The sequence below is a fragment of the Dermacentor andersoni genome, chromosome 11 (genome assembly GCF_023375885.2).
Source record: "Dermacentor andersoni chromosome 11, qqDerAnde1_hic_scaffold, whole genome shotgun sequence".
Lineage (NCBI taxonomy): Eukaryota > Metazoa > Arthropoda > Arachnida > Ixodida > Ixodidae > Dermacentor > Dermacentor andersoni.
The window spans coordinates 58,665,172-58,692,801 of record NC_092824.1 but is presented as its reverse complement, the minus strand read 5'-3'; positions in this window follow the sequence as shown (position 1 = coordinate 58,692,801).

The following is a 27,630-nucleotide window of genomic DNA, read 5'->3' as shown; positions in this document are numbered from 1 at the left end:
CCTTCCTAATCATTCAATGTGTCGCCTGCACTCTTTGACTGCTGCTTTATGGAGGGCTAAATAAATAATTAACTAGACACGAAAAAGCCCTTTACAGCGAAGTCGCTTGATGTGCTCATAAATATACGCACTTATTCCGTTTATTCAATTCACTAACAATGGAGTGAACCTTTGACATACCAGCCTTGTTTATTTTTTTCTTTGTGTGTAAACTAAAAATAAAAATACATTCGGGGGCTTTACACGGCAAAAATCACAATCAGATTATGAGGTATGCCGTAAAGCAGGACTTCGCATTAATTTACACCACCTGAGGTCCTTAAATGTGCATCCAACTTATGGTACAGCGGCGCTTGCGCATTTAGCCCGTCTCAAAATGAGGCCTCCTGTGCCGCGAATGAAACCGGCGACCTCGTCTTTCGGTTTGTAAACACGTCGTGGGATTAAGTGGTGCGCTTTCTTTTTTTCTCCAGCTTGCGTAAGAAAAAAAAAAAAACTGCGCTGAGGATTGACTGAACCGTAAAGTTGATTGTCGATCTAGTAGAAGCGACGACAGGCGAAAATCATTACCACGCAAAGTAAACATGTCCAAAGAGACAACTAAAATGTGTAATCACGCTTTGACCTTGCTATGTTTGTTGCCTAGAAACAAAACCGATCTCCGGGACTGTAATAAAACATGGTTACTTAGTGGACCGATAGGGACAACTGTGTACTACACCTGTTCCGCAAGGCAGGAGGCAGTGAAATCGATGACATTGGTGGGTTTGTCGTGATATTTAGCTAGAGCCCTAGAGTCAAGTACCGTGCTTGCCTCTTCCGTGTAGATTAGTATCAGTTTCTCGCAGATGACGAAATGTTGTTCAGAAAGCTCTGGCGTGGAGAGGTAAAAACACGAATAGTTGAAATGTTAGCATGGAGAAGGGTGAGGAGAACGCACCGACGCAGAGGAACATGGTTACACGCTGCAATGATGTTCGGTTTGTTTGACAGAACTCCTGATATTTTAGAGCCATGTTTAGAAGTTGGCAGTTACGATTTGACATTACTTTTCATAAGCTTACTTCTATCGCATGAAAACGAATTACCTTCGTCATTATAAGTGGTAACCGGACCTCCGTTATCTACATGAAAACAAAAAATATTGACTAGAAAACCCGTTTAGCGAATTTTCGATTGTGAGATGTAGTTATCTACATTTTGCTAAACACTTTATGCGAACAGGTTCACATTCGAGCGTTGTGTTTCATATTTCACATAGAGTGTTTCATATTTCACATTTCTACCTGCAGTTATACCTATACGTCACGATACTAAGAGCGCCTCGGTTTTCAGGCTGCGCTAAAAGCCATAGCAGGTATGGATATGCTGCAATGTGAATCGGTGACGTCGCTCAATAAATAAATCTGCCAACCTAATTCACTATCGCGCATTGATTCAGTGGAAGAAATGAGGTCATATTTATGATAAATGTCATTTGCGCAACACTTGAAACGAGGACTAGAAAACGACCGCCACTAGCGCAAACTTTAAATTGCATTTATTTGTAGGAAATCGAATGCTTTTATACATGTGCAAGCGCAACGTGACACGGAAGACATAAAATATGCTTGTGTAATAAACAAACCGGACATGTACACGTGCATTCACTTTAGTAAGATAGCCAGCTAAATTTTAAGTAATAAGTACCAGACCCCAGACATATACCATGACTAACATTTATCATGAATTGTTACCAACTAGTGCAAACCAGTAAGTACCCTTCTATGATATTCATGACACGTAAGTGTTATCTCCGTAACTTAAGCATTGTATCTACGTAACGTTGCATTGCATTTTAAGTATTAAATATACTCAACATAAGCACTTTTAGCATTACTACGAGCATCTAATTCAATGAAGCTTCCCATCTGCCGATTCTCCCAGTTTTCTTGGATGCACAATATTTTAGCTCATCGATTTCGGGCACCAGTTTCAGTTGTAAGTACGAAGCTATGAAGTGAAATAATGACTGCATAGCGCATGTGGTATTACTAACGACAAGAACAGCACATCCGTCCCCAAAATACGCTGAAAAATTCGTTACCATTCCAATAAACGTTGGCCAGGGCGTCTAGGATACCTGCTTTTAGGAAGGTGTTAACTTGAATGCGAAGGTATTTCGTAGCACACTCTATGGACTAATGTCTAAAATTGATTTCAACAATCAGTATTTCTGCTGAGAAGACACTGCTTCTATCTGCTCGGCTCCAATCCTTCGCTTCTACAATGTACCCCAACATAATAAGTGATCAATGGGTGCATTTATTCACCTATATATAGGCGTCATAATTTGCCGCGCAAGTAAAGGCGGCGCCTTTTTGGGTAATGAAGGTTATCAAGCGAAGCGGTGATAGATGCTTTCTGCAATGTTTAAACTGGCGTATTTCATAGGAAAAAAATTTTTTGGTGCAGTCTTCTGCTTGTTCTTTCAAATGTAAATTAAATACCATTTTATTTTAACATAGCGGTACCTTCCATATTTGAGAGTTCGTCTGCAAGGGCCATTAGATATCATCGAAACTTGATGGGGTGTTTTATCTAATACGCCCTGTGCAAATGGCTGCCGGCTAATGCGCAGCTCACATCCCCAAGGGAAGTGGCACGATACGATGCTAATGATGATGATAATTATTATGATCATGATTTATTGGCATCCTCTCTGAAACGCTGCGGTGAGATAGTAACCTAGCAGCGACCTTGATTTTATCAGGTACGCATTATATATTTCTTTCTAGCGTTCTTATATACATCTTAAACTTTTTCTTTTTCTCCCTCAAATCTTCTATAACTGCCTTGTACCGCTCGCTACCTGTGCATCAGCTACATGGCGTGCTACCTGGTGTTATAATACGTAACTGCCATGAAAATGTGCGTGTATCTGCGCTACGCCGCACGCATGTCCCATCGCGTGTCGCGTCGCATGCTAGGACGCTTCTATAGGGCGTTTTTCCGCTGCATGCTAGCAAGCGCAGGCGTGGCTCAACCTCTAATGCCACGTGTTTGATGGTCCCCACAAGTGATCGAATTATGTCTTCAACGCGACTAGCTAATTGATACCTTCGCACACGTTTTATAGTCCACGTCGCAAAGGGATATGGGGCCATATCATTCAACTTCCTGCAACTTTAAAGGCATCACGATCTGTTAGGCTAATGACACAACAACGCTAATATTTATTGGTTTTCTATATGAATCTATGTACCTCAGGGCATCGGCAAGGCAAGGTTTTCCCTTCTCCCCTCTATTATTTGCCTTGAACTTGAAACCGCTTTGCGCCTGAATGCTGAATGATCATACCTCTAGTGGGTTCAAATTGTTATCTAATGAGGTCCGGGTTTTAGCCTATGCAGACGACATAGCCTTCTTCTCTGCTGACAAGGAAAGTGTACAGCCTTTGCCATAACACAATAGTTTTGCTCAGCTCTGGTGCATTAGTAAACTTTGAAACAAGCTCATTGTTTTGGTTTGGTCTATTGTGTACGATGCCAACTCACTTCGCACCTATTCAGTGGAGGCAAGACTTCAAGTTCTTAGGCGTACCCCTCTCTCAATATCCCAGTAGTAACCCTCACTGGTAAGCGGAACTTGCATAAGCACAACGTAAAGTTAACAGCTGGCAGGTGCGGCAATCGTCCATATTTAGCCAAGCTGAAGCTTGCCATTTCCTGCAGGTGTTACACTGCTCGGGACTTAAGTTGCAAGCTTATTCCATCATGTGTCATTTTGTTAGGCAACTTGTTTCCCGGTTAGGCTCCTTTCGTAATACGAACCGTCCATTTGTAAGAGAGACTTTACAATTTCGATTAATCAATTGCCTTCTGGAAATAGTTGTGTCGCCATCTGTCAGAGATGCACCGACGACTCCTTGGGGTTTCTTGAAGCAGGTTGTTGAAGGATTTCACATTCTGAAGGCTAGCTTTAGGATGAATTATATTTTCACTGCCTCCTGCAAAGAAAAGTCTGCTCCAGTCAGACCCATTGGTTCCTGTTCTCCGTTATCGTGCGCCTTATTGGGAATACTATTACCTAGATATACTTAAGCGCGTTCATCGAGCCATCATTCCTGCAGTGATCAAAACTTTTTGCTTTAAGTTACATTCATCAACCCTTCCTGTCCAAACCTGCTTAGAAAAAAGGATCTATTTCGTGCCTTGGACGACAAATTGCCGCTTGTGTTCACATGCTGAAACTATTGATCCCTGTTTTGTCGATTGTAGGGATGCCTTGTACTTCTAGGGCATTCACCAAAACACACTTAAAAAGGTTTAGATATTAAACCATACACAATCCTTTCCCTGCCTTTAAAAGATGCCTGTGACCCTGTGACGTGTTCATGGTACTTGGCCTACATATAATATATCCTTTGGCGTTCTAGAATCTGTTATAGACATGCGTTACCACCACGGAGCAATTGGTCGCTCTTTCGGAAATCTGCTGCCTACGTTCGTAGTGTGTACGCTGCAAAAGAAGCAGCGCCATACTAGATGCCTGTATTGGACGCTTGCACGAACTTGCCTGACTTTTGAATGTGTTTTAGTCACCTTAAACTGCTTTAGTGCTTTGTTTTTCTTGTTTTGCTTAATATTCTGCTCCCATATACAAAAGCAAAAAAATTCGCGGGCGTGGCTCAGTGGTAGAGTAGCTGACCCCGCGCGAACTGGGCAGATTTTTTTTCCCATTGCCATGTTTTCCTCATCCATCGTGTGTGTCTCGGCCACGTCGCCGATCCAGCTCTCGTTGCTGCTTCTGCGTTTCAGGCTGCCGCTCAACGACTGCACTGATAGTTGTGATGTTATATATGTTAGCTCCGAGCTGAGGCACAAAAAGTTTGCCTTCAGCATTCCATGAGTACCAATATGTTCTATTCTTGCATTCGGGTGGCGGGGATGTCTTGGCGCCAAAGTGCGGGCCGGCATGCTTCAGTCGCAGCCTAGGGCAACCTTCGCCCTTTGAGGTTTCCAAGATTAAACTTAGTTTGCCCTCTTTTGCGGCTTCTGGTGCTTATCTCCCACAACGCACACATGAGTATACTACGGCCGCCTCGTTACAACATCAATACCCAATTTTGTGATTACTGGTCTCGTAAGTGTTAGCACCGTAAGTGTTATTTCTGGGGGCTATGTTGCTCATTCTCCCTACCTTCTGCTCCTAGGAGAGAACGCTGCCTAAGTTTCTACGACACCGCCCAACGCCTTGCCAGTACACGTACAAATTAAATCTTGCCGACCACACCCATCCGAAGGACACAGGCTGCCCCCCCCCCCCCCCTTACGTGCGCAAATCTCACGAAGATTCTTCTGCTGTAGACGAAGTTGAGCCGCCGTGTGTCATTTAATTCTTCACCTCTCCAGGAAACCCAAGGCTGGAGGCAACGGCAGCAGCTGGTCCTTCTGAGCGCCAAGCCGCCGGCATGGCAGGAGTGCCTAACGAGCTTCGCTTCTTGCCGACAAAGCCTCACTGCGTGCAAAGTCGTTGGCATTGGCAACGAAAGCTCTCACGCTCGTATCCATGTGCTTTGTTAGAAAAGCCTTGTGGAGGACACCTCCGCGAATAGTTTTTCTTCTTACATGTCGTTTCATTTTCTTAGTTCTCCGAAGCGCAAATTATCCTTCTCACCCGGATCTCATCGTTTGGCTATTGGCAGCCTTAAAGGGCGAGAGGCAGTTGGTGATGCGCCCCATTGCTCGGCCTTCATTACCTGGTAGCCATTTTCTTTTTATTGTGCAGCGGTATTCTGAGTTATTCTTATGCGCAGGTTTCGGCAGTCAGTGGTTTCTTTCCATCGGCAACCGTTGATTCGAGAAAGTGATGGCTCCTTTTCGTCAATGTCGAAGTCATCGTGGACGTTAATGGGATGTTCCGCGTGATCGGGAGTCCATAGATTGTCTCGAGAAGCTCTGTAGAAGAAGTTCCAATATTGAAAAAAATCAGCGAGACTCTGAAATGATTTCTTTGTGTTACGAAAGAGATGGAGAAAAAAGTGTTAGTTTGTTCCCACTATTCAAAACGCCTTCTTATAACAAAGTGCGCCCTCAAGACGGCCCTAAAATTTCGAGCAATTATTCATTTTAATCACACAGACAGCGTTTTTAGATCTCATCTAGCACAAACTGAGCCAACCATTTCTCCTCTTGTTTTAAAATGTCCACATTGAAGTCTCCAACGATGATCACAGGCGTAGTGTCATAACGACTAATGCATGCGAAGTGTGTGTTCATGAACTTCTCGATATCACACTTGGGTGTGCCTGCAGATATGTGTGCACCGTCTTTCGAATGTACGGTGCAGACACCTTTATAGTCGGTGGCATGGCCCTCCTGCGAGTCAAGGGTGAATGGTTCTACATACATTTTATCGTTCGCGTGCATGGCAACACCTCCTGCTCATCAGTCAATGTGATGTTCACAAACCATTGCAGTGTACCCATCAACTTGAACTAATGCATCTTTATTTTTTATATCATTCATTATTATTTATCATTATTATCAAGGGCGGAGGGCCTGATGCCTGCTTCACCTCCGCCGCGGGTCGGCCCGGTATTGAACAATCTCCGGGGTCGGCACGCGCTCGTTTTTTTTTTGTTTTTGTTTTTTTTTCCTCATTCACAGATGGGAGCCTAGCGGATAAAAGAGAATTACGCAATTCTTGCTTCAGGATGTGTGCTTCACAGTCGACCGGATGTGCATCGTCCACTGAGAAGCTAATGTGATGTCCACATTAGCTTCTCAGTGTGGACATTCTCCGGTTTCACTGTGTACCTTGCTCCCTCTCGTAGTGCTTGTCTCCACAAGGTTTTCTCCCTCGATGTTTGTCTTTACCACGTTTCTACGCTGCTTCGGCTGAGTGTACCACCAATCTGAAACTCTTGACGTAGACAGAAGTTCATGTTGCATATTCTCGCGTGTAATCGCCACGACAGCGAAGCATCTATTTTTTACCGGGCACCGCAACAGCGGCGCCCAAAATACGCGCTTTGTTAGAAAATTTTGTAATTCCGCGTATTAAACTATGGAACTTTATAGAAATTTCGTGGGAACTTTTGCAGGTCTCCTGTACATACAGAAACGTTACTAAGGTTTTTCGTAATACTAAGAGCAATTTCACCGACAAAAAGCTTGGTATGGTTACGCTAGAGGGAACGGAGACATCAAAAATTAGGACATTGAGATCTGTTTTAACAGAAAGTAAGGGACTTTTACTGAGGATCCGCCGAAGATGTACCAGAAATGGAAGCAATCAGCCGGACACCGTATTGGGCAATATTCGCACGGTGCTTCCGTTATTAATGTCATTCCGTGTTTGTGTCTTCCGGTGGGGCCGTTGCGAACGAAAGGGTAACATTATATTGAGGCTGGAAGCCCAGAGTGAGCGTGAGCAAGAGGAGAAGAGCGTGCTTGGAGTGCAGATCCTCCCCGAGGCTATCAGACGAGGTTCGAAGCTGTTATGCCAAAGGAAACAGATAAAATCCAACAAGTGCCGAAAGATTTCTCTGTTTAGACGAGCCGACACGCCAAGGTAGAAGCGGCCGGCCGGCGCCTTGAAAGAGACCTTGTCACTCGAAGGTTCAGTTCTTCAGGTGGAGCTTACCGTGAAAGTGGCCTCGATCAAAAACGTTCTTGTACTTTTGCTTCACGTGGCGTGTGTCCGGTTGGACATCCAACTAGCGTACCACACTGCCGCAGGGACTGCGAACTCTGATACGCCTGATAGTCGTCTGCTCACAATGGTGAGCAGACGACTTCTTTAGGAGTACCAGATTTTCGTACTTAAAAGTGGCATGATGCGGCGTTTGCTCACATTTACAAAAAAGTGGGAGGCGGAAAAAAAAAATACCAGCATGGCTTCTTGCGTATACGCCCTTTACAATAAAGGCACGAAGAAAGAGCCGAAACTTCGCAAAGCCTGTGGCCCAGAAGTGGTAGTGCCTATGATACAATCCAGAACTTGAATACAAAGGCTTCTCATTTCTTATAGGATGTATAAATTACAGAAATTTAGAAGCCGTTGATAAAATTAAAGCTGCTACATTCGCTTCACTATGCTGTAAATGTAAAGAGAATGCATTATATGGTTCGATATCACTTCACATCACTCAGTAAGTGGAACTCCTGGTAATCCCAACGTATTTCTCCGATCTCTTGAGGTTCTGTTTTATGAGATTGCACTGTACATGCACTGCATGGGCATTCTCTAAAAAAAAAGTGAGGGCAGAAGCCAACAAATATGCCTTCAAGGGCGATTAGGGCAAATGTGCACAAAAATGCAGTACGTTAAAGACACAACCTCCATTTCACGCGCGTCAACACTAACTGGTGTTATGATCAGGCTCCGGAGTTCCTAGGTTAGACTCGGGCGTCGGACAGAGCGAAGCTTGCGAAAGCCACGGCGGCACGTACGACATGGTTGCTGGTCTGCGCTATACCGGGGCGTCGTACTAAGCTGACTAAATGGGCCCACCCATTCGTTCATCTTTACCACCAAGAGTTGTTTCTTCCTGAGAAGATGAGAGCCGGGGAGGGGGTTGAAGGAAACAAGAAACAGGTTTATTTTGCACACTTACAACTCGCAACGCTTGATGGTTATGGAGTATACTCCATGTCGGATCACATTCATGGCTGATCACACAGTGTGTCACAAAACTAAATGTCTGAGGCACAGATCCCCACGTCAGTGACCTAAGGAAAGCAGTCGCTTTCCTTAGGTCACTAGAGGAGGCCGTTTGATTACTTCGTCCCGACCATTCAAAAGGGTTGAAGTGATCGCAGCACTCCGCCCATTTGTCGCACCAACTTGCTGGGCTCGCCTGTAATCTTCCGCAATAAACTTCCCGTGCGACGCAACCACGAGGCAACTAGGAACCTACGGTCGACGCTCTCCCTAGGGAAGTCACACACGTTGGCCCCTTGCGTCACTTAGCGGTCTCTCGAAGACGGCTAGCTTGTAGAACGTTGAGAAGCCTGGTCTTGACTGTCGTTACCGCTTCTACAGAATGCGGTGGTCGCTGTCGCCTCAAATGGAGCTTCTTTGTTGACTCGTCAGTTATCAGCGCCCGGCGCCTTCGTCGTCTAAGTGGGCGTTGGTCAAGTGTGGTAGCTTCTTGGGAAGCACGCAAAGAATTCCCGTAGCCGCTTTAAGACATAACACTGAAAAGATTAAGGGCAATCGAAATCAAGAAACCACATAAATACCATAACAAATATCTAATTGAATTCGTAGATAATAGCACTATGCGCGGCGTGAACATACTTTGCCAGCAGCTCCACAAAAGCCGAATAATTGCGTAAGCATTCGTACAGTTCTAGAAACCGTATTCTAACATTGACACTTGTATGTAATTAGCATAAATGCATTATATATATGCTATTATGCGATCTGTTTTGGTAGCGAAGTCTGGTCGTTAATCTCTGTTGGCATTAAAGGTGTCCAGATGACGCTGTTCTCGAACTTAATGGGGGAAGAACGAGTGCATAAAGGTTGCCTTTATTGCAGGTGTATTCTGCTAGCGTTCTTCTTTTTGCATGAATTTGTTTTGTAGGTGCGTTGATGACACGTGTATGATTCATCAGCCACATTCTATGCAATGTTCCAGCAAACGGAAGCATGAAAAATGGCTGATGGCCAGAAGATTACACACCCTCGCCTAAGCTCCTTCAATTCTTTGTTTCAAGAATGTGCTCTGAATCTAATCGCTCAGATAGAAAAAACAAGGTAACACGAAAAAGATAAATTAATAAATTGTGCAACATCGAGCGGAAGCCTTGGGTGCAGTCATTCATTTTACCTAAATGTTCGTTTGAAATTTGCGGACAGTGCACTGCAAGGGGCTCTGTGTTTTGGCCTTGGCCTAACCCGGGCCTATCCCTCCGAATATGGGCCGAGGCTGGCCCGTGCAAGCATGACAAAACGCGGCCCGGGCCAATGGCTATATAAAGGGACCAGCTCCGTACCGCCGGAGGAACCTAGTCTACACCTGTCATAAATCTGACATAACCTCGCGGGTGCATTCTAAGAAACTACAATAAATTACATGCACTGACAATAAAACTCTGCGAACAACTCTTTCCTGCAAAGCGCGTGTACAGCTAACCTGAAAAGGCCAACAGACGCAAAACCTGAGGGCCAATTAAGTAAAGTTATTACAATCTTCTGGCGTCAAATTTATGTATCCACTGACGCCAGCATCGGGCGGCAACCCGCAGTGTCACCTTAAGAACCCAATCGAACGCTCTCCTGTTTAATAGGAGATCACTTTTGTTTCCTTTCAAAACGGATAGCATTACCTGCGTTGTGCGCATTTTCTTATCTATTTGGCTGACAAGAGGTGAGGAGTAGGCTGATGGGCACATGGTTTCAGGCGGGCGGACCAGCGTAGTGAGAGTATAGATAACGGGACGAGGAGGGTGGTACCAGCGTCTGCGATTGGTTCGCTCCGCCTTAGCTAGCCTGTTGTGGCTGGGCGAAAATCGCTGCGACATGCAACCCAAGGTTAATAATTCCGCAGAAACTGATGCTCAAGAAGAAAAGTTAGCAAAGTGACGTCGTATACGTGCCAAAAGGACTCGATAACGTTATACCGCATGCAAAAAACAAACATTATACGCTAATATATCCGTGCTCCTCAGCCGCTGCGAGTAGCCAGGCCAGGGCCATCGGCGGGCAGCCACCATCTATTGCTATCGAAACGAGGAAGTCTCGGACTATTCAGGACAAAAATGCACTTTTGTTCGACTTATTAGCGCATCTTGAACGCGTACCCGTCACCTTGACACGGTGAGTCTTTGCGATTTTATGACGTTGCGTTACGGAAAGCTGAATGGGGCGCAGGCGAGAACTTTTTACTTATAGTGACGAGCTAACGGCTGAAAAAAGCGACGAATCAGAAATAATTATTTTTATTCATATGAGATTAATCATGAATTATCAACCTGCAGGCGTCATGTCGGACAAGTTTTAACGGTTCTCGCGACGTCGCTTGACAAACAGGCGAAGTTTGGAAGCACTCCGTACAGATGGTTAACCAGCGAAGCTGAAACGTGTAGCCCCGTTGTTTATCACTGGGTAAATGCCTACGGTTCATTAAAGTCTTTCTCAATAGTTGATTGCGTCTTTGTATTTCCTGATGAGGTTTCACACACGTTCGGTTGCGACGGAGATTACGAAGTCAGTGACGGTGTGCCCGCAGTCCGCCGTTCTCGCTTGCGTTCGATGTCTCGAGTGTGCTCAGTGGGATGGTTAGCAGCGTCCACCCGGCTTTGCTGCTTGGGATCCTTGAAATTTAAATTGCATCCTAATTAAATCTATAGGTCACGTAAGACAATATTTGGCTCATACTCTCTTAAGCAATGGCTTATACCCCTGTAAACGCGGCCTCCCCCATTACGACGACAGAAGTGAAATTCTACGCTGGAATGACGAGCGGGGGCAACGGAGCCAACTGTGGAACAGGACGACGACACTCTAGCCATTGCTGATGATGATGGTTTTTTTTTCTACACGCGCCCACGATAGTTGAGAAAGTAGTCCTTAAAAGCTTCACTGTAACAGTTCGTAACAGCTTTACGTTAGAGCACGCGTGGGTTTCAAATTTCTGGCCGTGCATTTTCCTTTATACACAAGGGGACGGAACTCCAGTACACACTTCGTGTTTTTAAAGCTCAAGAATTATTCGTGCTTGCAAAATATCTCAGTTATGTTAGAAGGCGTGCCATTAGCAGCGACAAGGAAGTTTAGTGTTGCGCGCTTGCCGGTTGCACGCTGTACCAACAAAACGCGGACGTGACATGGCACTATGCAGATTGAGAGCCTACCGCTGCTACGCAGCAAGAGCAGCCCCTTGGCAAATGCCTGCCGTGTTACTACGCTGTAGCGTAAGGAGTGTTGCTAACGGCGTTACTGGTGTCGTACGTCGGTGGTTCGCAAAATGAGAGACATCGTATACTTGGAGAAATTTTTACGCGTTTGGCAGCGCTAGATTTAGCTCGACGCTTACTGTTCTTTCCGCCCGGACCACTGCATGCACCACGGTGGGGTAAGCTGACGACATCTCGGTAGGAACGTTAATGGGTGAGCGAACAATGTGTATGACAGCTGCAGAAGTCAAAACGCTGCCCTGACTACGGCTGAGCTGATTATGCGGAGTGCGCAGGTGATCCAATTTCTTTCTCCAGCAAGAACTCGCTAAACTCGGTGAAAAAAGAAACAGATCGAAAAATATCCGTAATATTCTCTTTCATTTTTATTAGAGAGAGAGCTAGAATTCGTGCAACAGTGGTGCCCTAGAAGACTAGTATCTAGAGCTCCTCAGTAACCATGTCTCACAAACTTAAGGTCCCGCAAATGTGCGCACCGGACACCGTGACGGAAAAACACTGCTTAAAAACATACAGCCAGATTTTTAAGAAGTACGATACTTCGTCACAAGCAGTTCCTTTTCACTGTTTCATACCCTAATGTACTCACTCAAAAAGTTAAACCGGAAGTTATTGCACGACGAAACCCCGAGCGTTGCCTCCAATATCCTGTAAAGGATACTTTGTTTCGTGCACCATTGTGTTGAGAGAAAACAAGCTACATACCTACTTGAGTGGTTCTTGTGCGCACATATTCAATAAAGCGTCGAGAGAGGTGCTTTAACTTCCTTTAATTTCTGCTCCTGGTGCTAAGGGCTTAACACGCAATAAATCACTTTACACGTACAAGTGTGTAACGTACGTATTTAGCGCACGTAGTAGATGTCAAAACTTGTATCGCTGCCTGCGTTACGCGCAGGTCATTGGCATGCAGGTACAAGGTATCCACATACGACGTATTCGCATGTTACAGATATCAGGTCAGGTCAGGCTCACCAAAAAGAAACAAACAAATACGGGTACAGGTGCTCGTTTCCATTACATAACGGTGAAAGAGGCTTCACTTTTTATAGTAGGCCAAAAAGGGGAATATCATGAAATGGTTATAATTTAAGGTTATCCCTGCCTCTTCCGTTACGCATACAACATGGTACTTATTACGACTGCCTAACTAGTCGCACATTTCTTTAGATAGGTGGTAATGGGCAGTTCTCAATTAATTCTGAGTAATTGGTTCATTGTACCTAGGCCAAACTAGAGATACTATAGATGCTCTAGCAGGAAGTAGGGCCGCGCAGAGGTTTTCAATTTGTCGCTTTCACTTCAATTCACCAATCGCAGTCACGAAAATACAACCGTGCAATGTGGAGAAGTGGTCACTCAGGCACAACTAAACGCTGTTGGAGATTGCAGTGCCACGTACCGCATCACCAGTTTGGCAATTTCTTCGACGACCAGCGTCCAGATGATTGCTACCGAAGTTAGCGTCTCTTAAATTTATTTCTGCCAGTGCGAAAACACATGAAATACGTTTTTTGATGTTGTACTTATGCAGGATTGCTAATTGGCGACGTACGCTTGATAGCCCGACCGAGTTGTGCGTATCGAACTGTCCGGCACTAGGTGACGTCTTAGCAGACGCTATAGGACATTTCTCTTCGTTTGGATGTAATCAAACAATTGGCGTAGCTCAGTAGTATTTAGTTCGTAATCAATAGATTCTGTATTAAAATGCGCCAAATACCATATTGGGCTGGCTTTTTTTATTAATAAATTTTTTGGGGGGATATAGTGTAGCACCTGTGAAAGAAAACTATTTCTGTAGGGGAATATACCCCAAGAACAAGTACCCCGTCTTTTTTTACGAAATACAAGTATTTAAAACAGTCCTAAATAGAAGGCAGAAAATGCCGTGAAATAGCAAACGTGCACGTGCTTGGATGCAGCTAAATTGGATATATGGCTTTGAATGCAGAAATGAATGTCTGAAGTCCATACATCGGCACACTTAATAAATGTAAGCTATTACAACGGGCACTACAGTCGTTCTCAGTACCGCCAAACAAATGCAGTCAACTCGAACACTAAAGTGCCTCGACGCTTATGTACAGGGTATCTTCAAGAGACATATGTGAAAGGACTAAAATCGTGTAATCCGCGTCATATTGATTTCCATCGGTTTAGCGGTGTCCAGGGCTAACAGCCTCGTTTGACGCAGATGTGAGGGCGGAAGGCGCTACGCAGAGGGCGCTATGCCTTATACCTAAGTGTCCCCTTTTTTTTGGAAACATTTCGGCTATTTAAGATCTTGTGGCCTGTTAAATAAAAATGAGGTTTGCTCAACGGATGTTGGCAGTAAGATGGATAAGAAAATACAAGTTAATGTTCATAATACTATTAATAACAATTGGAGTGCTTTGCACCCTACAACGATGGGACGAGTGAACTAACATTCCTTGGATGACTTGATGACTTGCCAGCGAAAGAACTTATTAGTATTTAGTCTTTCAAACATAAAATAGAGCGTGGATTGCCACTCAAGAGAAGGTGCCCAAAATAAAACAATATAAATGGTTGGTGTTCAATACAGGTAGAGTTTATGTACTAGTAGTAATACCTAAATGCCAAAAGAGGAAAGGCGCCATCTCAAGCATGCAAAAAGCGGATCACGTACCACGGATACGGAATTTCAAGGGTTCAGGCATGCTTCCTCAAATTATTCCTGAAAAAAAATGAAAATGACGTCTTTTGCACTTTCTGCTATGATAAAAAGAAAAAAAGGAAAAATTAACACGTAAGATACAGTGCAAAAATCTATGACAGCCGTCATACTGCTATAGCCTTGTATAGTGTACGTTTACCTTTCCTGGCCCATCCCCATTCATCATTGAGCTCTCGAAAGTGTAAGGCAGCTAAACTTTCTGCTCATACTCATTATGCAGCTAGCTAAACCGCGGTGTAACAAAATTTTCTTTACACGCTAACGCGCAGCGTCAAAACTGCAGTCACAGTACTTTGGCAGCTTTCCGCCTTTGAAAAACAACAGCACATATTGAAACATTCTTCGGTGCCATCGGTACGAAAGCCGGCGTTGTCTGTTTTTCTCTTCGCGTTTAAATCATTCTCGCTTGCATTTTCAGCGAGTCTATTACGCGCCATTGGCCCCGGGCGTCAAGTGGTTGTGTCGTGACGCTGTGCCACGAGCTTCTCCTTAACAAGCTTGTGGCTTCTCGAGAGAAAGGTTTACCTCACGCGCTGCAAACAAGCGCTATCTCCAGGAAGCCCCCGTGGCAACTTTCGCTGGTGGCCATTAGAGGTGTTAGAAAGCCGCACTACGCCGAGCTGCGGTCCCCTATCCGTTTACTTTTCCTCAAGGGCGTCCATTCAAAAAGCTGTTGACACGTCGTGAGCTCGATAGCATGACAAACACCCTGGTCCTTAGGCACGACAGCACTTCCACGAATGTGAAGGTGGCCGCTGATGCAAGCTTCTAACACCAAAGCCAGAGAGGTGGGGGCGAGCCACAAAGGTACGAGAACTGAGGAAGAATGTAGCTGTCTCGGGCAAGTGCTTGCGGGGCTTCCTTTTTTTATGCATCATTGAGCGCGTCGTGGGTGCCTTACAGACACTGCCGCCATCATTTTCTACTCCTTGTTTTCCTGCTCTGTATCGCATTTTTGGTCGCAGCTAGCACGCCTTTCATTACACGGTAGTAATTCTGACTCCACGTGCTAGCTAATATCTCTGGAATAGCAGAAGGTGGGCCGCATTATGGATGTACAAGAATGGCATTCACGTGTTTGTTGTGTGATGTAAATGGAAGGGCAGATTTAGCCTAATAATAATCCTGGCTGGGTCTGTTCTCGCACGCATGTTAGTGATACGCTGAACCTGTGAAATATCCTAATTTTAAGGGGGTTTATTTAGGAGCAGGGCTACGCAACGACAACCTTGGCCCGAGAGTGTCAGTCGTTAACAGTAATCTTTCCCGCGTAACGTATGTTGTGAGTGTTACGTGCTTCGCATTGTTATCAGGAGCATCTTATCATTAGTTAGGTGGTTCGGATGCTTGTTTTGTGCTTGTTATTTTTTGAAACGACTGCTGTGCTGTGTGTTGCTGCGTGATACAAAATAATATATGCGCTTTTCGCTTCAATCATTGAAGGTTTCTTTTTTTTTTAATCGCTGAAGGGCTTTCTTTATTCATAAGGATGCGACATGAGAAATCCCGACCTAACAGCTAACAGCTTCGCTGCAAAATCGAGATCGTGCGTGTTTGCATAGTGCGCAATGCTGGCAGCAAAAAAAAAATATATTCTTGGGAACTATCGGTCTATCCTAATTTTACCTGTGTTCTCTAAGATAGCTAAGAACATCATAAGTACGAAAGTGACCCAGGTTTTTTTTCCAAAAAGCCAGGTCCTGCTCAATCAGCAGAAATGTCAATGCCAGTGTTTTCAATACATAATAAAGAAACAAAATATTTGGAAACATTACAAATAAGCTCTACATTGTTTGAATACATTTAGGTCTCAAGAAAGCATTTGAATCTACAAACAATGACGTTCTGCTCGATAAGGTGGAAAGATGCGGCGTCCGTGGAAATGCGCGAGAAATAACGAGGAGCTATTTAAGTAATCGTTTTCAGTTATCCAGCATAGAAAACACGCATTGAACCCTAGAAACAATAAGATATGGCATGCCTCAAAGATAACTTTTAGTACTCATACCACATACAAATGATGTAGTTCTAATATGCGAGAAAGCTATGATTTTGTATGCCGACAACGGGAATAAGATTTTGAATTCTGGTGACATCAATAGCCTGATGTTTCAAGCTAATGTGATTTTAGAACCATTTAAAGTCCATTATATATGAAACAAAGTGCGTTGTTATTTTATCAATAAATAACGCATTTAACACTGACCTCCAATTAGCTTTTCGCGAGGAAAGAATCAACCGCGTTGCTTCGAACAAATTGTTGTCAATTTACTTTCGTCAAAAATTGTGCTGAACTGATAGTGTATCAGGTTTGTGTTCAGAAGTTTCAAAAGGCACTTGGGATGCTAAGGAAATATAAGATATGCTTTACCAACCTAGTTCAAGCGTCAATTATATTGTCCAATTATCTTCTCTAAGCTTCACTCTTACATTCTAGCTTGGGGTGTTATAAGCAACGTTAATTTAAACAGGCTCCACGTACTGAAGAAGAATGGGTTACGCAAATCTCTCTGCTTGCCTACAGACACCACCCATCTTCCAAAAACTTGGTATCCTGTCGATTGCGAGCATATTTAACCAATGCCTTACAAATCCGTATACCATCATGTTAATTCAAATGAAACAGCATTTCTTGCGTCCTTTAGCCATCCAGACTATGTGTTGCAGAGATGTAGAGTTGTTAGGGATACGGCCTCAGAATGATGCGGATGTCAGTCGGGTAATTAGAAGACGTCTAATTTTTTAAATATTTATCCTCAATCAGTCAACATAGCAGTAAGATGTAGGTCATTGTTGTCATTCAACATGGAAGGTAAAAGTCTTCTCTGGGAAAGTAAGGCGTTAAATAACTAACACATGTTGCGAATTTTCTACATTAGATGTCTTTTTTACATTTAATGCATTTTGTATCGTTCTAACACGTCCATTAGGTTCAATTTGATTACCGTTTGTTCGTATTCTTCGTAGACTGTTTGCGATTTACGGCACCCTGCTTCCGTCTGTGTTATGCGAGCTATGTATGCGTTATACGGAATGTCTCAGATTGAACTGTACCCGCGGTGGTCGCGTATTGGCTTTGGCGTTGCGCTGCTGAACCCGAGAGTGCGAGATCAAACTCCGGTCATGGCGGCTGCATTTCGCCTGGGGCCGAAATTCAAAAGGCACCCGTGAACCGTGCATTAAACACATGTTAAAGAGAACCGCGTGGTTAAAGCTAACTTGGAATGCAACACTACGGCGTGCCTCATAGTCATATCTTGGTTTTGGCAACTGAAGCCTGAGAAACTGTTTTATATAGGATTTAACTGCAGAGTGTCTCCATTGTTGTCTGTACTGCATGATTACCAAGCCTACCTACTCAGGCGTCACAGACACACATTTTATCTCGTATTCACTGGTAGCGAAATTTCCACTTGTGTATTGTGTACTGCTTGCTGTCTACGAGTGAGGATATTCAAGCGGAAACAATCAGGCATCTATGTTCTGCCTAACTAAATAAACAAAAATGAAATACTGACGGCGACGCGTCAAGAAGACTTCGTCTACAAAAAAAATGTCAAATTGTGAACCGTTTCGAACAACTTAAGACGCAATGTGAATAATTGTGTCAAATGCCACATAATTTTAATACCAGTGTACTCCGGACTCTATTCTAATAATGTTAAGGTTGTAGGATAATTCTTCGACAAGTTTCGCGATCTTAATGTTTCGTGCAGCCGGGCACATGCCGATTTCTCATATAATCGTGCGAATCATCTGAGATTACACGCAGAGGTGTATTCACCGTAAAAATCACTAGAAAGAAACAATTGTTCCTTCACCAGTGCTGACTCCACGAGGCGCAGTGAGCCTCTCGTCAAACTTGGCAGTTAGGTTGCTAGAGTCGCAGTGTTTACCATATGATTCCTATTTGTTTGATGTAATTTAAAGTGTTCGTAGCTACTGGTTCACCGGCGTCTCCACAAACAAGTAGCAGTGCCATAATGAAAGTGGGCTAACATGACGGGATGGCAAAAACATTAAAGAAATAAAGCACATTTCGCCAACACGCTCAAATAGTAAGTACAAAAAATAAGAAAACAGTAACAAATGGCATATTCTACACTTCCGGCCATTAACACGAGTCAATCAATCAGTTCATTTAAATGTTACAAAAGAAATTAATAAACATACGATGGCATAATATGAGTATAACATACATGTAGATGCAAGATCCCTTCGATTAGAGGAGGTTAGTAAAGCGTCGCAGTATAAATTGAACTAGCCACATTGAGCAAAACTAAAAAAAAAAGAAATATGGACTTTGTGTAACAAAACCTAAATGTTATTATGAGGCACGCCGTAGTGGAGCGTTCTTGGATAGTTTTGACCACGTGATGTTCTGTAACGTGAACCCAATGTACAGTATACGCTCCTTTTTGCATTTCGCTTTCATCGAAATGCCAGTGTGACTACATGAATGCGCGACACTGCCATTGCTATTCTACCAGCTTTACTTTCAAACTAGCATACTTAAGAGCATCGCTGCTCTACCGAGTAAAGAACGACCAACTAACCTTACTTCTTTGCTAAAGTTCGCGAGAACACATTACTTTTTTTTTAATCAAGCATTCCCAAGCAGCCGTTCGCAGCATCAAATGCAACATCAAACTCAGCTGTTTCCTTATTCTCGTGAGCACAATGGGCCCATTGGCATAAAAGGTAAAGATGCTATCTTCTCGTCAGCACCAGCCGTTTCGTTTGACAAAAAACAAAAAACAAAAAAAACAGCGCGCTTTCACGGTGATGATAGTGATCTGAGTTGTGTTTGTGTGCTGGTAACGTTGCCTTCCATTTCCCGAAAAATGGCGTTCGCAAGCTTTGAACACACTTTTATCGCTTTTATAAGGGTTTACGTTGATAGTGCCCAAGACCGTTTCTTACCATTCACTTGCCTTACAAGACGGAAGAAGAAAGAAGACGGAGGAATGGTACGTGTCTTACAGCAAGCGACCATCAAGGTTGTTCCTGCAATCTGCCGTAATGTGTTCAAAGTCTGCCGTGCTTTTCAACTTTACTTTCCTTTTGGTGCAGATCCTACGAAGGCTTTCTTCCAGATGCGTTCACCCCATAAGTGTCTTTCAGCGGAAGCACCGATACATGTAGGAAAGTACAATTGAACAAGACCAACCCATAGATTGTCTGGCTGACTTCCACGGAGAGCGTTCGAAGGAGCTGTTGTAAGCGAAACAAATTTCGCTCCGAGAATCCAATGCAATGTGTGCGGCTATTGACAGAAAGTAATATCCTTTAAAAAAGAGACAGGTAACAATAGTTTGCAGGGCACGTGAAAACTAAAAGAAACGATAAAATTTCGCGAAGAAGGAACGAGTCCGGTATAACTGTAAGATCTAGAATATAAAATTGAAATGTGCGAATATAGGAAACTAGCTGTAAACCAAAAGCCACATAGGTAATTTAGGTTGGTTATCCTAATTAAGATATAGTATTGCTACTAGCTTGAATAATAAATGTGCTAATAAATGTAGTAATAAATGGGCTGTCTTCGAACTCTATGCATATATGTTTGTGTGTACGCACGTATGTGCGCTTGCACGCACGTAGGCATGTATGTACGTATGAATGCGTGCATGCGTGTATGTATGTATGTATGTATGTATGTATGTATGTATGTATGTATGTATGTATGTATGTATGTATGTATGTATGTATAAAAGTTTGCATAGACGTCCGTACTTGATTGTTATAATGTCAGGCATATTACAGGTGCACTAACCTTTTGTTGTTTTACAGTACACTTATTTTTCATCAAGGGACAAGAAGCTTATAACCTTATTTGAAAATTTAATTTCGATTTTCTCTTCCTAGTCTTGCATGATGAAGTGATCGTATTGAGTACTCGTTTTTTGTGAACATTTAGATGCATACTTGCGTCTTAGCGCATCGTAGATATTTTTGTCGAATACTTTGCTATTTCTCATTATAAAGCTCTCGACATTCCCTAGCAACTCTTATCAAAAATAGGTCTTTTTGTCTGGCCACAAATATCAATTCATTTTTTTCGCTGCATATTGTTTTGCTGAATCAGAGGCTTATTTTGGAGATTTCAGTTGCCAGTCCCGATGCTTCTACTTTATTCCATCGAACAGGGAAAAGAAGCCGAATAAAGGACGGCTGTTTTGAACTATTACAGAAACGTCGGCGATAACTCGGTTGCGTCTCGTCAGTATCCGCACTGTCAGGACGTTTCGCGTCTCGTGCAAATGCATTCGCCAACTCACAATTTACCTTCGCTGGCCGCGAGTACACGTGGTATAACTTCGGGAACTCATCCTCGCCTATTTGAATTGCTAATGCCCACAGGGTTAGCCCCCCCATCCCGTTTGGAACGTCGCCTTGCGATGAGCGTGGCACTTCCCTGCTCGACTCTCACTTTCCCTTAAGCTTTACGTCAGGCCTTTCATGCGAGCAAGTGAAAGGGCGAAGAGGAACGGTGCAGTTTTCTGCAATCAACGCACCGAGCCGCGAATCCAGTCAGTCATGACAGCCAGTTTCCTTTTTGACGTGACATACGGTCGGCAGAGGCCTGGTCTCACCTTTTGTACCGATCTTTTAGTACCTCTATCGCACCCACCCATTTTAGAGAGTTTGCAGACCTCTGTGAACGGCGGTTGCCTTCAAATGTCTAGATAGCGCAGAAAACAAAGAAGCACGCATCGCGCCAAGAGATGGCCGGCAGACTCTATACTTATAGACCGTACACGCAGGCGCAAATAATGGGGAGAACTTCCAACAGCTCTGTGAAAAGAACGGCAAATTTCAAAGAAAAGGAGGTGAAGCGGCTAGCCAGGCCACATGGGGGGGCCGAGATTTGAGGGTGCACCATTCGGCACGCTCGCTTCCGCTGTGGCCGAAAACTAGTTCGGCGTTTGGTGCAACAAAAACTGAAACGAGGTGCAAAATCGATGTGGCTTTTGCCAAATGCAGGGATATTTGTACGCACGTTGTGCTTGCATCGGTACTATACGCGCCCAAGAAGAGTCAGTTTCAGAGAACGAAAAAGAGAGGATGAGATTACGTGTTCGAGCAAAGGCTCCTTGAAGCGCGCTTGCTTGAGCAAGTAATTTTTAGACGCAATGCTACAGATATACGATGATCAATGGTTTGCAAAGTTTCAGTTGTGCCAGGATGAGAATTTGGGCATTGTTTGCACAATTTCGGACATAGTCAAACACTGTAGCGTCAAAACAATTATGTCTCTCTGCAACTACTCTCCACTAATATCTTCATAATTTGCTATGGCAACCCGTTTGCTAAAAGCGCGTCATGCACTGAGCAGCTCACACGTTTTTCTATAAATGCTACGTTCTCGTGTTATTCTATACAGTGTGCGGAGTCACAGCGAAATAGGAATTTAACAAACGCCTCAAGTTATTTAATACACACGCGAATGGCCGTCCGATGAATTTCTGAATTTGATAGAAAAACTGCAAATTCTGAGTTTTTACGTGATAAAAACCATAATCTGATTGTGAGACACGTCATAATGAGGGGCTCCAGATTAATTTTCTTACCGGCTTGGATTTTTTTTTTTAACATGCACACGATGCACAGTACACGTATACGGGTGTTTTCGTATTTCACTCCCGTAGACAGGCGGCCGCCCTGGTAGGGATCTCGTCCTTAGCAGCGCAGTGCCATAGCTGCTTGACCACGATGGTGGGTATAATATATAAAAAATAATTATGTATTCTGCTTCAACTTCTGGTGGTGTTAAATGCAGTATTCCGGCCGAAGTGCTACTTACAGAATGTATAGCCGTATTACCAGACATGCGCGTAGTTAACAATATTGAGCTCTACATGGTGTATTGGGGACATTATGCAACAGAAAATTCTATATCGTCAAATAAACAGTGCAGTGGGCCTAAATATTTGAGCATAATTACGTATGAAATCTTTATTAAACTAAGAATTTCTAAGTAGCATATCCTCATCGTCCACGGGGCGTTCATTGAGATGTCGAAACATCTTCGCCAAGGTACCTAAAAGCTGGCTAGTAAATCATTAAGTAATGCGGGTGTGAATCATTGCTATTGCCCAGTTTCAGACGGGCGCCGCTTAAAATGATCTTTCGTGAAATAACATTCTCACCACGCTGTTTTCAAGAAATGCCTAAATATTTAGTATTTATTAGACAGGTGTGAAAATCTACCTTGAAGCACCCGGTATAACTTTTAGATAACTTACGAGAAGAAAGGGGGTTAAACGAGGGGCTCGATTTTTATTAGTCATATCATAAGAAGCCAACAAACACTGACACCAAGGACAACATAGGGGAAATCACTTGTGCTTAATAAATGGAATAATGAAATGATAAATTAATGGAAATTAAAGTGGATGAAAAAACAACTTTCGGTTCCCACCTGCGGCAAAGTGTTTTTTCACCCACTTTAATTTCCATTAATTTATCGTTTCATTATTCCATTTATGAAGCACAAGTAATTTCCCTTATGTTGTCCTTGGTGTCAGTGTTTGTTAGCTTCTTATGATATGACTAATAAAAATCGAGCCCCTCGGTTAACCCCCTTTCTTCTCGTTTATTACATAACGAGGGTCTCGAATCCGGCTACATCGATGCCTTCAGGTAGCATATGTGGGTTTATTGACCAGTTGACTTCACCCATAAAAGATCACGTTCTCGTGACGCCTGCGGAAAGAAGGACGTTCCACGTCCGCTGCCAAGGTCTGTGAGTGGTGGCGCTGGCTAACACTCCCAAGGTTCTACTAGGACACATAAATACCCAAGAAAGTGGATGGGGAAACAGCGCCGCAGTAGCTCAATTGGTAAAGCATCGTACTCGAAATGCGAAGGTTGTGGGTTTGGTTCCCACCTGCGGCAAGTTGTTTTTTCATCCACTTTAAATTCCATTAACTTATCGTTTCATTATTCCATTTATTAAGCCCAAGTAATTCCCTATATCCTTGGTGTCAGAGTTTGTTGGCTTCTTATGATTTGAGGTAACTAAGTATCTGGTTATGCAAGGACAACTCTCCTCCCCTTTGCGAAACATTCATTAGGGCCGCGTTCCAAAATACCGCTACATATCAGGCGTACCCACTGGATTCCATCCAAAGTGAGAGCCCAAAGTTTCACGGACAAAGCGGATATCTCTAGGAATAGCTCAAATAATTGATATCATACGCTTCGTCGGTCACTTTGAGTAGCCTCACCTATACACCAAACACAAATGTATTCTTACTGAGTTTCGCGTTCTTTCTTATTACAAAGCAGCGACTTGTGGGAGTGATTGCGTAATCTTGCGTGTAGGCCCATATCTCTCCATTTTGTTGTGGTTGTTTTTTACGGAAGCGTAGCAAGAGTTATGTCCCAGCATGCTTAGAAGCCATTCAGAGTCAGCGTCTTCGCAATATGAGTTGCCTACGTCATATTTTTCAACAAATCAGTCCTCTCTGCTCATAGTCTGAAATAGCAGAGCCCCGGTCAAAGTTTCTCTTTCTCTCAATACGTTGACTTCACTCTTTGTGTATTTTCTTCTTCGCCTCTTTCGAATATACCTCTTTCCTTTGCTATGCTCTCGATTTGATACACACTGAGTTGGAGAGAAACTTGTATGGATAGATGGATGCAAAACTTTAATGAAGGTCCTATATGGTACATGGCTCAGCGTGTTGCAGGCAGCTGCCACGTTGGGACAGTTAGGCCATGCCCGACCGCCGCATCGTGGGCCCTCTGGACAGCCCATAGTTGCGCCCATGCATCGGGGCTTTTGATAGCGGAGAGCCACTTGTCCTCATTGATTTGTTCTGTGCCTCGTAACGAGGGCCAACGCCGGAGCATCTGGTCTAGGCTAGCGAAGTCATTGCAGTGCCTGCAAGAACTAGTAGCGTAAGTGTGGGGATAAATATTGTGGAATAAAGCCGGTCTGGTTTACGAGCCTGTTTGCAATAATCTGAGGGTCAATGCCTGCGCTCTATTTAACTTCTTGTCAGGAAGAGGAAAGTCTCTCCTTCCGAGATAAAAGTGCTGCGTAATTTGATTGTATGTGGTCGGTTGATCTCTGTTCTCCACCACTGCTGGCCGGGGGTGGAGTTCTCCATGGTCGCGGATAGCGAGACGTCGTGCCGTGAAGTGGGCCAGCTCGTCGAGGTTTGTGGGGTCTCCCATGTGAGCGGGGAACCACGTGAAAGTGTGGGTGGCGATGCTTTTGCCGTCGAGGATGCGACAGGCTTCCTTACACACGGCGCCAACGCCGAAGGCGCGGATGGCTGCCCTGGAGTCGCTGAAGATATTGACATGTTTGTCGTCCAGGAGGGCCAAGGCCACTTGAATAACCGGAATTATTTCCTCAGTTCACATATAGACAGCTGGAAGTTGGAATTTGTGAAGGCCGGCGTCGGCAGGAGAAACCACGGAGTGCCTGTGTAGATTTTTCTTCTTTGGTGTTGTTCAGCGTATCCTTCAACATATATGCAAAATCCCAATTTCCCACAACTAAATCATACACGTAGGGTTACGGTGAAGCCGCAAGAAAAAAAAAAAAGCTGGTGCAACCAAGTACGTGCAGGCTCAGCAGAATGCGCGCTCTTTCACTCTGGAGAAAGCAGTTATTTTCCCTACGCAAGAATGCCATTTGCCGCAGGCGGCGCAAATCGACTGCGGTTCACGCCATTGCCAGAAAAGGTCCCGGGATTGCTCGTCGCTGACTGTGTGCATACGTCACATTTTTGGAGTTCTTTGTCGCAGCGAAAACAAACAAGTTTGTGGGAAGGAGACACGTGACAATGAGCTGGTCCGTAAGAAAAATTGGAACAGCTGCATCGTTTTGTTTCAAAAGAAACTATTTCTACATTGAGCCATCCTAAGCATTTCCCCCCCCTGTATTCATTTACATTCTTTGTATGTGTGCCATATCGCCTGCTCGTTCCTCGCGGCCACCTTCTTGTCAAGCCCTATGCACCTTCCTTGCCAGCTGGCTTCCCGCTCACGATGACGTCGATTGAATGAATGCAGACGATGGCCGCTATTTGAAAGGAGATCTCCTGTGGAAAATATATCTTTTTTAATTCGACGTAGTGCCTAAGGAAGCGTTCCTAAGGTGCACATTGTGCTGATGTAAATGGGTGCAAAGCATTCGGCATTTTAGACCTCCAGGTTGCTGTACAGAGGCGCGTCGTAATGCCAGACGCACATATACTAGGTCCCTCTCCTAAAGCCCTTAGCCTTACATTACACAGACGACGGATCTAGACGCTGAAGTGATGTGTTCGTCAGCGCTTGTCACCATCACGTATCACGTATTTGAATACCTTCGGAAGTTCTAATTGAAACAATGCCTCTGAAGCTAGGCCCATGTCCTCGTTCCAGAACAGCCCCATCAGCGTACCATGACGGTGCGTCCACTTGGGTTTGTCTTTGGCCTCGTCCCTGAAGTCCTAACTGTCCGCGCTTTAGCTGCGAATCAGCATCGATATTTTCACGTCGAAGTGACATTGAATAACACAGTAGCGAATGTTGTTAATCAGGAAAGTATCTCTTTACCGGGCGAAGTTGTGTCCATTAAAAAGTAATAATAAAAAAGAACAAGCAACAGTCAAGCGCAACGATATCGGGGAGCAGAGTTGGCAATCGTCAAAATATCTCATCTGCGAGTCAAGCGCGTCAGCTTTTGCACCTGACTTGTCGAAGGCTACAAGGCGATCTGTAGTGCTCGCGTGCCTTGCAGAAAGTACCAAACAATTCCAGTCGCGCATACAATCTGATTACAGAATGTTTTCTGGAGGAACATACAAAACAGATAGAATCAACGGAAACAGTGGAGGAAGTTCCAAATCATGCAAGTGCGTCTTGCGCTGAGCGATAATTTTCCTTTGCCCTGTACTTGACAGCGACAATAATGTGGTAGCAAGAGGAAGTCTAATTTTTCTTTTCTCGCTTAGAAAAGCGCGTGTGTGACAATGCCCCAGAATTTCCTCCTCTTAATCGTCATTCAAATGTTCAGGCAAGCATTTCTTTGTTATTAACCGCGCTTTTTACCTTGCTGGGATAGCAGCGCGCTGCCGTTGATTCCACACTTTCCGCCAGGCGCCGGCGTTTTCACAGCACGTTGAGCGTGACGGTCCAAATTAACTGCACAAAAAGGCTCCGATGACTTCGAGAGCGAGCGTTTGCTGGAACACGGAAGGCATGTTGTACCATCATCTAGACACCTCTAGTGGCTATGTACTGTAGCAGTGCCTTTTGTATAGTTTTACATTTGCCATAATTTGAGCACTGATCATTCGGGAACTCCTTGAGGCGCACTAGCTGCAGGCGGGATGGATAGCACGCCTCAGCTGCGCAGGCCAGTGCAATTCTCTGCTGTTGTCAGGCGCCTGGTTTTTGTACCATGCTGTTGGCACTACTTGAAGAACACCAGCTTAAGATGCCGTTTATAGTGTCCCTGTGCATCCTCCCACACGCACTCAGTGCTCACGCTCTGCCTATTTTGCCCTTTTTACTCCCCTTTCCCACACCACCAGTGTAGGGTAGCAAAGAGGGTTCTCGTCTGGCTTACCTCCCTGCCTTTCCTGCACATTTCTTTCTCTTTCTCTCTCTCTCTCTTGTTCTTGTCTTGGAACGTGGCCTCAAGGAAACATGTTCTAAGTTTTCATTTGTTCCCCTTTCTCCTTCCTCTTCCTCGTTTATTCTCTTTCTCGCTCATTGCTTGCTTTGTAGAAACGGTGTGGTGCCTCCCTTTGGGCGGTTTTCTATATTACTCTGTAAAAGGCTCATTCACACTAAGCCAACACGACATCGATTTCAGTCGGCCGACTGTCACCGACAGCGTTTCTTACTTAGCGTCGGCGGCTTTGTCACACTGTACCGACGCCGAGCTCACCGCCGACTTTCGGCGAATTTTCGGCGTCAGTAGAGTGTTACAGAGGCGCCGACACTCAGGCAAAAACGCTGTCGCTGACAGTCGGCCGACCGAAATCGGTGTCGTGTTGGCCTAGT